Here is a 12,841-nt window from a genome sequence, read left to right on the forward strand (position 1 = left end):
CCTTTGTGGTGTTAAATTGGGAAGATCTTGAGTTTTCCCTGAAGGGTGTGTCCGTGGCGGCCTCACAAATGTTGATGTTTCGCCATGACACAGGAATTTGTTGTACCTCAGACATACAATGTCCAATCTGCCTCAAACTTCATATGTTTGACAAGAGTCCTGGCCTGAAGACATCTACATTCCAATATTCAGTCAAAGTTATAGCGCCACCAACTGGCAGCAGGATGTGTGTCATTTTTTGATTTTTTTTTTAATCACTGTCTTACTTTCACCCGATTTACTTCAAACTTCATCAGTATAATGTGAATACATGACAGATATAGACATACGAATGGATTCCTGATATTTTATATACTGTTGCTATGGCAAAGTGTCATTTTAATTATCTTTTTGGGTGTTTTTGAGACTTAGCATGCTTGAAATTGTGTGTGTGTGTGTGTGTGTGTGTGTGTGTGTGTGTGTGTGTGTGTGTGTGTGTGTGTGTGTGTGTGTGTGTGTGTGTGTGTGTGTGTGTTTTCTATACATGGGCTTTACAGAAGGTCATTTGCTGATTTTGAAAAGACACATGTCTTAAAATTAATTATTTACTGATAAAAATCAAATTGATTTAAAAAGTAAATTTCACATGATTTTCTAGTTTATAAGTTGTCTGGGTATCACCAGACCAAGCTCAATTTAAGATTGATCAATGAGCATTATTTGAATGACTCTGTATGCAATTGGATAGTCAACTAAACTAGCCAATAGCGTGCCAGGTGAATAAGTTAGTCTGTGATTTATTCCCGCAAAAGTGTAACAGAAGCAGTAGAAATGAATGTACGGGTTTTCAGACTGTGTTGCAGGGCGAAGTCAAATCGCTGGCAGATCAGGCTGGGCTTACCCAGTCAGTCTAAGTAAATTTTATAATAAAGTTTATAATAAACTTCCATAAAATTTAGACGCGCATCTTACTCTTACCTGACACTAATATTAAAATCAGTGTGCACAAATATCTATCACTTTATTGTGAAAAATAAGTAAAAAACCAAAACATATATTATATCTTTAATTAATACTGGTCTTCTGAACTTACACAATTGAGCTGCAAAAAATACATTTGCGCATAATTGAAAGTGATATCCTAATACTTTTAATTGTTTTCTATAACATGGGCTTTAAAGAAGGTCATGTGCTTTGTTTGCAAAGATCACAGATGAAATCTCTTTAAACTAATTATTTATTGATAGAATTAAAATGGATAAAAAATGTTAATTTCACATGATTTTATAAAAGTGCCTGTTTATAATAAACTTCCATAAATTATATGCACGCATATTACTCTTACCTGACACTGATATTAAAATCATTTTTGCGGTTTCTGTGATTTGGCTTTATTTATTTATTTATTTATTTTAATTTAATTTAATAAAAAATATTGAATGCCACACATATTGAAATAAAAACAAGCATGCTTTTTTCGGCATAAGATTGGTGAACAATCACAAGCTACAGCAGGTCAAAAACACATAAAGAGAAGTGTGAGGATAATACAACTTCAGCATTTGGACAGTATTCTGCACTCATTTGGAATTGACATTTGACATCACCTGACATAAAATTAATAAATAAAATATAATTGATCTCATAGATGTGACTGTTGTGGTTCCTGGTTATAGCAGCACCAGTTGCTGCAGTTAATGAGGTGAATTCAAATGACTTTGACATAGTCCCTTTATTTATTTTTTCCCATATTAAATGCCTATTGGCCTGCTGTGCACAGTTAAGCTGATGCCACCGGGGTGGCGGTGCCACCGGCTTGGGCCCGCCATCGCTGCTCGCAGCTTTAATTATCGCTGTTGTTGTAATGTATAACTGAGGAGCCAGCACGTGTATCCATCGACAGAAACATACATAAAGCATTATTTTCAAGTTACAACCTATATTAAAGATGCATCATCAGATGTGAGATGAACCGCGATGCAAAGTCCGTGCTGAAACCTTTTCGGCACCCCGCGTTCCCCGGTTGGTAAAAACTGCATTAATCTGACGCACCACCATCCACAACATGTTTTATATTGACCCATAGCAGGCCTAATATGACTTTAAATTAAGATGGTTATTATTGGCACAATGTTGAGCTACAAAACAAAGAAGAAAATATTAAAATATTGGTGATGACACGAAAATATCTCGCCAGACATCTGAACCCGGCTTAAGTCGCAATGATCTGTTTGCAGCTCGTGCCGTTTGATAGTAATGTCTTTCTCTTCCTAATGGTAAAAAAAAATAAGTTCTTGAACCGATCTATCATACGAATCAGCTGGTGTTGTTGTGATGAAAACCCCCTGAGATTATTAAAATCGACGTTTAGGGAGCCCGCATCCAAAAAATTTTTTGTGCAAAAGTATAAAGTGTAGTGTCAATAAAATCACTAATTTCAGTATTTATAATGTTATGAATTAAAAATTGAGTATTGTATCTTAAACCCCTTGGAATATTTTTTCATTTACAGCAATAAACACAAATTACCTATTTTCGTCATTTTTATGGCTATGCCACTTTGACGATCAAAATCTCATAATTACATTTTGCGACTTTAGCCGGGGTTTCACAGACGGGGTCACAAATTAGTCATTGTGTTCTATAATTCATATTTAGACTTTATAAAGTCACTATTATAACATTTTAAATCACACTTTGTCAGTTTATCATTTAATTTCACCTGAGCTCTTAATTTTATTATTTTACTGTTTAAGGCTTTAAATGCTTGAACCTGGGTCAATTGCTGCTTGCAGCTTTAATTATTATTATTATTATATTATTATTATAATTATTATTAAGAATGTTGCTTTATTTAATGAGCAATAACTTTGCTAATGCAATAACAAGTTTGTTTCTTGCGCATATAAACAGGTCATTTCCATTTGCTCTAATTAATATATATTTTTCAAAGTCAACTTAAATTTAAAAAAAGCACATTCCACTAATAATATTTAATTCATCATAAACACATGATGAAAAACAAACATGTTTTGAAGTACTACTTTAATAAGCTGGATACTTATGAACAAGCATTCACTGATTCTAAAGACGATCTGAGGGATGATGAAAGTGGCATAATAAGACTGAATAATATACCTATAACTGAGCGAAGATGAAGACAAGGAAGAATGTATCAGACTGGTGTCAGACGAATTGGACTGTAAGATATCAGAGGCTATATCGATAGTAACATTTGATGGGGATAAAGACAGAGAAATGGGGAACATCCGTAACTTTCACTACACAAGGAGAAGAGAACTCTCTGCATGGGAGACAGTCCTGCAGCCAGAAACTTTCTCCAGACATTATATACAGCTGGTTATATGGCTGGATTCTACCAGTGACACCTGTGAACAATGATTAACCCATAAACCAATGAAAACAAGACACAGGAACACGGCAGGAACACATGAGGGCATGGAATCGCATGACAATAGACCACATGACAAAACCAGGAAGTGCATGACAACATGACAGTGAACATGAAAACATGAAACCTACACCAAAACACCCTGTGACACCGTTCTCTGAATCAACAACCTTTGTAAGTGTACACAAATAAAAGTAGACAGTTTATAGTTTATAATTATGTCTTGCACATTTACATTTACATTTAATCATTTAGAAGACGCTTTTATCCAAAGCGACTTACAAAAAAGGGGAGAGCAATAGAAGCAACGAAACAAACAAGGCCAACAACCTGTAAGAGCTGTAAGAAGTCTCAAACAAAAATTAATGGATAGTTAAGTGCTATTCTTTATTGGTTAGGTTCAATTGGAAGAGATGTGTCTTAAGATGTTTTTTAAAAATGGCTACAGACTCGGCAGCACGAATTGAGATCGGCAGTTCATTCCACCAGATGGGAACGGTCCAGGAAAATGTCTGTGAGAGTTATTTCATGCCTCTTTGGGATGGAACCACGAGGCGTCGCTCACTCACAGAACGCAAGCTTCTGGAGGGTGTGTAAGTCTGAGCAAACGAGTTTAGGTATATTGGTGCAACCAGTGGTTGTTTTGTAGGCGAGAACTAGTGCCTTGAATTTGATGCGAGCAGCCATTGGCAACCAGTGCAGTCTAATGAAGAGAGGCGTAACATGAGCTCTCTTCGGCTCATTAAAGACCACTCTCGCCACTGCATTCTGGATCAGCTGCATGGGTTTGATAGTGCATGCTGGAAGTCCAGCCAGAAGAGCATTACAATAGTCCAGTCTGGAGAGAACAAGAGCTTGAACCAGGAGTTGTGCAGCCTGTTCTGATAGGAAGGGTCTAATCTTTCTAATGATGTATAAAGCAAATCTGCAGGACCGGGCTGTTGCAGTAATGTGGTCAGTGAATTTTAACTGGTCATCAATCACAACTTCAAGGTTCCTGGCTTTCCTGGATGGAGTTATGGTTGATGAACCAAGCTGAATGGAGAAATTTTGATGAAGTGCTGGGTTGGTTGAGAAAACAAGTAATTCTGTCTTTGCAAGATTGAGTTGAAGGTGATGCTCCTTCATCCAGTCAGAAATGTCTGTCAGACAGGCAGCGATACGAACACTGACTGTAGGATCATCTGGTTGAAATGAGTAGTAGAGTTGAGTGTCATCAGCATAGCAGTGATAGGAGAAGCCGTGTTTCTGAATGACAGAGCCTATTGATGACATGTAGATGGAGAAGAGAAGTGGTCCAAGCACTGAGCCCTGGGGAACCCCAGTAGTTAGATGATGTGACTTAGACACTTCACCTCTCCATGACACCCTGTAGGACCTATCAGAAAGGTAAGACCTGAACCACTGGAGAGCAGTTCCTGAGATCTCCGTCTTCTTAAGTGTTGACAGGAGGATCTGGTGGTTAACTGTGTCAAAAGCAGCAGACAGATCCAGCAGGATGAGCACTGAGGATTTGGAAGCTGCTTTTGCCAGTCTCAGTGCCTCAGTTACCGAGAGCAAGGCAGTCTCAGTCGAGTGGCCGCTTTTGAAGCCGGATTGGTTGTTGTCCAGGAACATATCTGTATGGCTAAAAATGTCTATTGTATTGTGTTATATCTGCTGCCATAAAGGAAAAAGTCCATCAGAATGCGCTGTCGACCATGGGTTAAAGAAAGCGCATAGCCTATTTAATTAGGCTTTGTTTAAATATTAGCCTATAATATTATACATTTTTTTATTTCATATGTTGATTATTTAAAAAGTAGCATGAGTAAGGTTATACATAAGATGCGCATATGTCTGGAGACATGGAGTGGGTTCAGGCATTGAGTATTATTTTGAATAAAAGTCTTTATTTAAAGTGACTTTCGTTTCATTTTTAATGACCGCAGATTTCTAGTGTAGCCTATTTACTTGAACCTCTTAGGTAGTCTAATATTTATGGTTTCAAAGGCAGCCAAAATCAGAATTTGAATGGCCCGAAGAGGCCTAAGAGAGAGCTTATCTTAGGCCCATAGCTTCTACGGGCCTCTCTCTAAGCTTTTCATTCACTGAAAGTCCAGGTAACCAAAACTTAAAATATTTTAAAAGGTTAAAGGACAACTCTGGGGTTAAAGGACAAAAATTTTAAGTTTATAGTCCATAAAAAGAAAAAAGAATAAACGAATCGGATTGGTCCTTGTAACACGGAGTTATTACAGTTAATGCCCAGAGCCCCCACTCACCTAAAACGAAAGCTTTGGGGGCATAAACGTAAAGGGTGTCTTTGTGCCTCTTGCAAAATGCAATTAAAATGTCTGTCCAACATGAACAGGTCCCTTACATGATAATGAGATGTGTTTTGACACTTAGCCATTGTTTAAATTCATCTAAACAGTGTGTTAGAAGGCTAGCTGTATCTCGCGCTTAAGTCCTGTGGGAACTCAGCGGTAGCCAGAAAAAAAGGCAGTCCAGTTGGGAAGAACGTTGTGTGTGTAAAGAACGGTTATTTTATTACTGCACATCTTTCATCTTTCACACAGCCATTTGGGCACACACAGGAAAATATTTAGTTCCCTTTCGGGGAACTCGAGCTGCGTCGAAACGCTGTGAGAACGCCTCTGCGTTAATGCGTCGTGAAGCGCCTGTAGAACCATTCCATCGGAAAAAAGATCGATCGTCGGCGTGATGACGTCATCGACCGGAAGCTATAAAGCGTCCGTGAAAACAAACAGGAACTAGCTTCTGAGCCTTCAGCAAGCGATCTGTGTGAACCTGTCTGTCTATTTGGTGTTTTTGTCTGTCTATTTGCAAGAGTTTTTCCACCCTTTTGTTAAATATTCCTATATTTACAAAAAAAGAGAAAATAAATAGATAGAGAAATGGCGAGTGAAAGCAGTCAGTTCAAGAGGTGTGTTCATCCCTGCCCACGCTACATCACGAGTGGGGATACACACTCTCTTTGTGTTGCCTGCCTGGGAGCGCAGCATGCCCAGGCAGCCCTCGAGGGGGCTGCTTGCGAGCACTGTGAAAGACTACCGCTGAGAACGCTGCGCTCCCGCCGGGCACTCTTCGAGGAGGGTGCCTCGGCTCGTGTTCCCCGCGGCTCTGGTCCCGCTGCTGCCGAGGCAGAGCGGAGGCTGCAGTCGTGGGGTTCACAATTGGATGTTGCAGAGGGGTTTGAGACGGGCGCTGCCTTATCTCTGCCCTCACCTGCTCCATCCAGCGGCTCTTCTCGGGGCTTGGAAGCACGCATTGCGGTTTCTTCCCCCCCGAGAGAGTTTCGCCGGTGCTCCAACTATCCAGCTCCGAGGAGGTGGACGTTGAGAGCATCGCGACTGAAGATTCGCCACTTCAGTCCCCTGCGAGTGAGGAGCTTGTTGAGGTTTTGACGCGAGCTGTGGCCAGACTAAATATTGACTGGCCCATTGAGAGATCTGAGGCAGGAAGGAAAAGATCTAGTAAATTAGATGAAAGGTTCCTGCCCGCTCGCGCTTCAGAACCTCAGCGATGGGGCCTGCCATTCTTCCATGATTTGCACACCGAGGTGGCAAAGTCATGGAAGAGACCGGCGTCATACCGTGTGTTCAGCCCTCAGACTTCGGTCTATAGCAACATCATGGGGCTGAAGCACTACGGTTATGGGGCGATGCCAAAGGTAGAAGAGACGCTCGCGAGCCATCTCTCGCCTTCCTCGGCATCGTCCCTGAAGGCCCCGACTTTGCCCACCAGACCATTAAAAACAACGTCGGCACTGGTGGGCAAAGCGTACTCGGCGGCAGGTCAGGCTGCTGCATGCCTGCATACAATGGCAATAATGCAGGCTTATCAGGCTGACCTGCTTAGGGACCTAGATGGATGTGATGAAGTGGGGGGTGATGTAATCAATGAGCTAAGAACATCAGCTGATCTTGCTCTCCGGGCCACCAAGGAGACGGCCAGATGTGTTGGCCGCTCTATGGCAGCCTTGGTGGCTACGGAGAGGCATCTGTGGCTCAACCCCACTGAAATCAAGGAGAGGGAGAAAAGCTTCCTGCTCGACGCGCCGCTGTCTCCTGGCGGCCTCTTCGGTGACGCAGTACACACTGTCACCGAGAGGTTCCAGGAGTCAAAGAAACAAGCTGCGGCGCTAAAGCAGTTTCTCCCTCTCCGGGTCCAGGTCCCTGGGGCTGCCGTTGATACCAGGCAGCCCAAGCCGAGTACGAGCTCCGCTCACAGGGCGCAGCAGAAGCAGAGCGTCGCCACCCGAACTCCCCCTCAGCGTGGGGACGAGGGGCGGCGCTCTCAGGCGAGGTCTTCGAGGGGCAGGACTGATCTGAGGACAGTCCTGATCGCCAAGAAGGCTTCGTCGAAGCGTTCCTGACGCCAGAAGCGTCAGGACGCTGAGGGTGGTTCCCCCCGTAGGGAAACGGTGCTTACCCCTGCCTACGGTACCCGTTTCCCTGCGGCACCCTCTGGGGGCCGCGCTGCCAACCCCGCCGCAATGCCGGGGCGCAGTCGGTCTCCGCGGGCCACCCGAGGGTGGTCCGCGCCCCCTTCGGGGGGCCCCCGAGCAGTCAAGTCAGTCGTTCCCTGCCGGTCCGCCGCTTCAGGGCACTGTGCTTGTTGCTCAAAGTACACCAGAGGCCAGCCTCGAGAGGCTGGTTCCCATAGTAGATTTTCTAGACGAGTGGAAACGTCTATCAAATATATCTCATTGGGTCCTGCAGATAATAGAGAAGGGGTACGCCATTCAGTTCAGAAGTCGGCCACCTCCTTTCAGCGGTGTCCTGCCTACAGAGGTGGGCCCGGAGCAGGCTCTGGTAATGGCACAGGAAGTAGATACACTCCTGCAAAAAGGGGCTATAGAGAGGGTTCCCCCTCCCAGCAGGGAGTCTGGCTTTTACAGCCGTTACTTCATCGTGCCGAAGAAGGATGGGGGCTTACGCCCGATATTAGATCTGCGGCTATTGAATCGCTCGGTGGCCAAGCTCAAATTCAAGATGCTTACACTCAGACAGATTGTAGCGCAGGTCAAATCGGAGGATTGGTTTGTCACCATAGACCTCAAAGATGCGTATTTTCATGTCTCCATCCTTCCACATCACAGGAAGTTCCTGAGGTTTGCCTTCGGGGGAGAGGCATACCAATATCGTGTACTTCCCTTCGGTCTAGCACTGTCACCCCGCACGTTCACCAAGTGTGTGGATGCAGCTCTGGCGCCGCTGCGTCTGCAGGGCATCCGCATACTGAACTATATATATGCGGGCGCAATTATCGCCAACACGCATAGCATCGGTCCTGGCAGCCGTCAAAGAACAGAAGCTAGGCCGGGCCGTCACTGTGAAACAGTTCCAGAAACTGTTAGGTCTCATGGCAGCAGCGTCCAACGTGATACCTTTTGGCCTACTGTACATGAGGCCACTGCAGTGGTGGCTCAAAACGAAAGGGTTCTCCCCGAGGGGAAACCCGCTCCGCACGATCAAAGTTACGCGGCGATGCCTACGTGCTCTGGTCATGTGGAAAAACCCGGGGTTTTTATCTCAGGGTCCCGTGTTGGGGGCTCATGTTCGTCGCGTAACGCTAACGACAGACGCCTCTCTCACGGGCTGGGGGGCGACCATGAGTGGTCGCTCGTCCCAGGGTCTATGGCAGGAACATCAGCGGCACTGGCACATAAATCGGCTAGAGATGCTCGCAGTGTTTCTTGCATTGAAACAGTTCCTGCCCGACCTCAGGGGCCACCATGTGTTAGTCAGGACAGACAACACGTCGGTGGTCGCCTACATAAATCACCAGGGGGGTCTGAGGTCCCGTCCTTTGGACAAATTGGCACATCGGATCCTCCTGTGGGCCCAGGGGAAATTGCTGTCAATCAGGGCAGTATATATCCCCGGGGTCCTAAATCAGGAAGCAGACAGCCTGTCGAGACAGGGGCCGAGGCCCGGGGAATGGAGACTCCACCCAGAGGTGGTGGAGCTCCTATGGAAGGTTTATGGGAAGGCGGAAATAGACCTATTTGCTTCGGCGGAGAATTCCCACTGCCCGCAGTGGTTTTCTCTGACCCATCCAGCCCCGCTGGGGCTGGATGCCATGGTACAGGAGTGGCCGAGGCTACCTCTGTACGCCTTCCCCCCGATTGTCCTGCTTCCAGGAGTTCTGGAGAGGGTACGCCGGGACGGGGCCCAGGTACTTCTAGTGGCTCCGTACTGGCCGACCCGAGTATGGTTCTCGGACCTGATATCTCTCCTGGAAGGCTCTCCGATGGAGATTCCGACCAGGAGGGATCTACTCTCTCAGGCGGGCGGGAGATTCCTGCACCCACGCCCGGAGATGTGGAAACTGTGGGCCTGGCCTCTGAGGGGGCTAGGCTCATAGAGGAAGGTCTCTCGGCCGAGGTCGTAGAGACCATCCTTCACTCCAGAGCTCCGTCCACGAGGAAACTGTACGCTCTGAAATGGAAACTTTTCTCAGCATGGTGCAGAGAACGCCAGTGGGACCCAGTTAACTGCCCGGTTGGTACAGTGCTGGAGTTTCTGCAGGCAAGGTTCTCGGCAGGGTTGACCCCCTCCACAATAAAGGTGTACGTGGCGGCCTTGGGTGCCTTCCACGTCCCTTTCGGTGGAGTGTCTTTGGGAAGACACCCTCTGATTACACGTTTCCTCCGTGGCACTTTAAGGTTGAGGCCTGTGATGCACTCGAGGGTCCCAGCATGGGACTTAGCCATTGTTTTACGGGGCTTGTCCGAGCCTCCATTCGAACCCTTGGAGGAGGTTTCGGATAAGTTCCTTACCCTCAAGACGGTATTTTTGTTGGCTATTTCATCTCTAAAGAGAATAGGAGATATTCAGTCCCTGTCTGTAGGGCCCTCATGTTTAGAGTTTGCGCCTGGGATGGTGAAAGCATTTCTGCATCCCAGGCCGGGCTATGTCCCCAAGGTTCCTACGAGCCCACGGGGCCCCATCACTCTTCAGGCGTTCTGTCCTCCTCCTTTCACGACGTCAGACCAGGAAAGATTGAATCTGCTGTGCCCGTCAGGGCGTTAGATACTTATGTCCACAGAGCTGCCCTGTGGAGGAAAACTGATCAGCTGTTTGTCTGTTTCGGGCCCCCTAAGAAAGGGGCCCCAGTATCTAAGCAGAGGATGAGCAAGTGGGTGGTCGAGGCCATCTCACTTGCTTATGAGGCGGCCGGGCAGCCGTCTCCACTGGCTGTCCGGGCGCATTCAACCAGGGGTATGGCTGCTTCAAAAGCACTTTTGTCGGGGGCTTCCCTCAGCGATATTTGTAACGCGGCCGGATGGTCGTCTCCTTTAACCTTCGTCAGGTTCTATGAACTAGACCTGGCATCTACAGTTGGGGCACAGGTACTCTCGTAACCGTGTGCGCTTCGGCTTCACACATACGAGACACTTGGTCCTATGGCGATGTGGGTATAAGCGTTCTCACAGCGTTTCGACGCAGCTCGAGTTCCCCGAAAGGGAACGTCTCAGGTTACGTATGTAACCCTAGTTCCCTGAGGGAACGAGACGCTGCGTCGCTCTGCCATACTCCCGGCGTGTCCGTGATCACTTACTTCAGGCTTTATCAGAAGTTAGTTCCTGTTTGTTTTCACGGACGCTTTATAGCTTCCGGTCAATGACGTCATCACGCCGATGATCGATCTTTTTTCCGATGGAATGGTTCTACAGGCGCTTCACGACGCATTAACGCAGAGGCGTTCTCACAGCGTTTCGACGCAGCGTCTCGTTCCCTCAGGGAACTAGGGTTACATACGTAACCTGAGACGTTTATCTGCTTACAGACATTTAATTTAGCTGACATCTTAGACTCTACAATGAAAGTAATTTCCTGAATGTAAAGTCTCAGATTGTAGTTTCTGACTCGTTGGAGTTTTTTGACATGGGATGAACACTACATTGGAGTTACTTTGACATTGGATGCCACGGCTGTGTGTGCCCAAATGGAAGGATAAATAAAGTTTACATTACCTCCACACAGTTGTTGCACCCTAGCCTTACAAGCCAGACCCACATCAAGATGTTTGGTCTGGAAACTCACCATAGACAGGGCTCAGTCAGAGGGGCGGGATAAACGGTTGTCTTTCAAACTCCCTCTGCACGCGATAGGATAGCGGTACACCAACCGGAGCAACAACGGTGAAGGGGAGCTCGCTGACTGATTAAACATTCGCCGTATCCGGTCGGCTAAACTCCGAACACATCTTCCCTTTTTAAGAATGACTTCAGTGCCGTTCTTTGTTCTTTTCTCAGAGGAAAGCTTAACTCCAAGTCTTCCGGAGGCGCGGGCAGAGCTGATTCGAAAGACCGCCGCCGTTCGCCAGTTTCTGTGTTACTAGAAGCATGCAAACGCAACTCGGCCGTCGTCATTATGGCCCCGCCCGCCGAGTCTATAGCCTACCTACACGATGTGATTGGGCCGTCCAGATTCTGAGGAATACAGTTCAGATAGGAATTGAGAGTTGCTAGAACACACTTGCGGGCAAATTTGCTGCCGCTAGGGTGCGTCTAGATTTCTAGGCTAGTTGCACCCGTCTTTAACCACGGAATAGCATTTTTCTTCAACCGGCCCGGCTGTGTTGTGTCTGTATAAGTTAGTCAAGTGTTCGCTGCAAATGTTCACAATTCAGAAAGGCACAAACGCAAACCATTTCTTCTACACTTGTGAGCCCGATCACAAATGAATCGTTCTTTTTATCCGGTACTTTTTAGTGAACTGGGGGAACCAGTTCACCAAATCAGACTGAATCGTTCTAAACGGTTCGTGTCTCAAATCAGCGCTGATCAAGTTACTTTAGTTACTCACATTCTGACATGAGTGACAGTCCCTCCGAATAGAAATAAACTAATGTCTTGAAGTATATTTTATAAATCCAACCATTCACTGAACTGAGTCATGTTTTGCTGAGAGATCTGATGATCTTACGAGCAGCTGATACTGAGCATGCGCTAGTAACTGGACGAGCAGCGGTCCTCGGATCAGCAGTACAGAATCGAAAACTGTTTCTCTCGGACACATTCAATACTGAGAACCGACGAGCCGATGAGCAGAGCCTCTTCATACACACGACGCTCTTCACAACTGGCTTCAACAGAGTTCCCACATGACTTCAGCGCGAGACACAGCTAGCCGCCTAATACAGGTGAATTTAAACAATAGCTAAGTTGATTAATGCATCTCGTTGTCATGTAAGGGCCCTGTTCATGTTGAACTGACATTTTAATTGCATTTTGTGTCTGTTAAGAGGCACAAAGACACCTTTTACATTTATGCCCCAACGCTTCCGTTTTAGCTGAGGGGGGGCTCTGTGCATAACTGTAATAACTCTGTGTTGCAAGCACCAATCCGGTTCGTTTTTTCTTCTTCTTTTTTTTCTATAGACTGTTCTCACAAAGATATAACGATCAAGATAAACTTACAAATTCGCCAGAGT

General features: G+C 46.0%; 1 protein-coding gene across 1 annotated transcript in view; it reads left to right on the plus strand.

Moving 5' to 3' along the window:
• The window catches only part of LOC137073264 (radixin-like), a 666,127-nt gene that overhangs the window by 384,230 nt on the left and 269,056 nt on the right, over nt 1-12,841 (plus strand). The window lies entirely within an intron of this gene.

Source organism: Pseudorasbora parva, chromosome 4 (assembly GCF_024679245.1).
Source record: "Pseudorasbora parva isolate DD20220531a chromosome 4, ASM2467924v1, whole genome shotgun sequence".
Taxonomy (NCBI): Eukaryota; Metazoa; Chordata; class Actinopteri; order Cypriniformes; family Gobionidae; genus Pseudorasbora; species Pseudorasbora parva.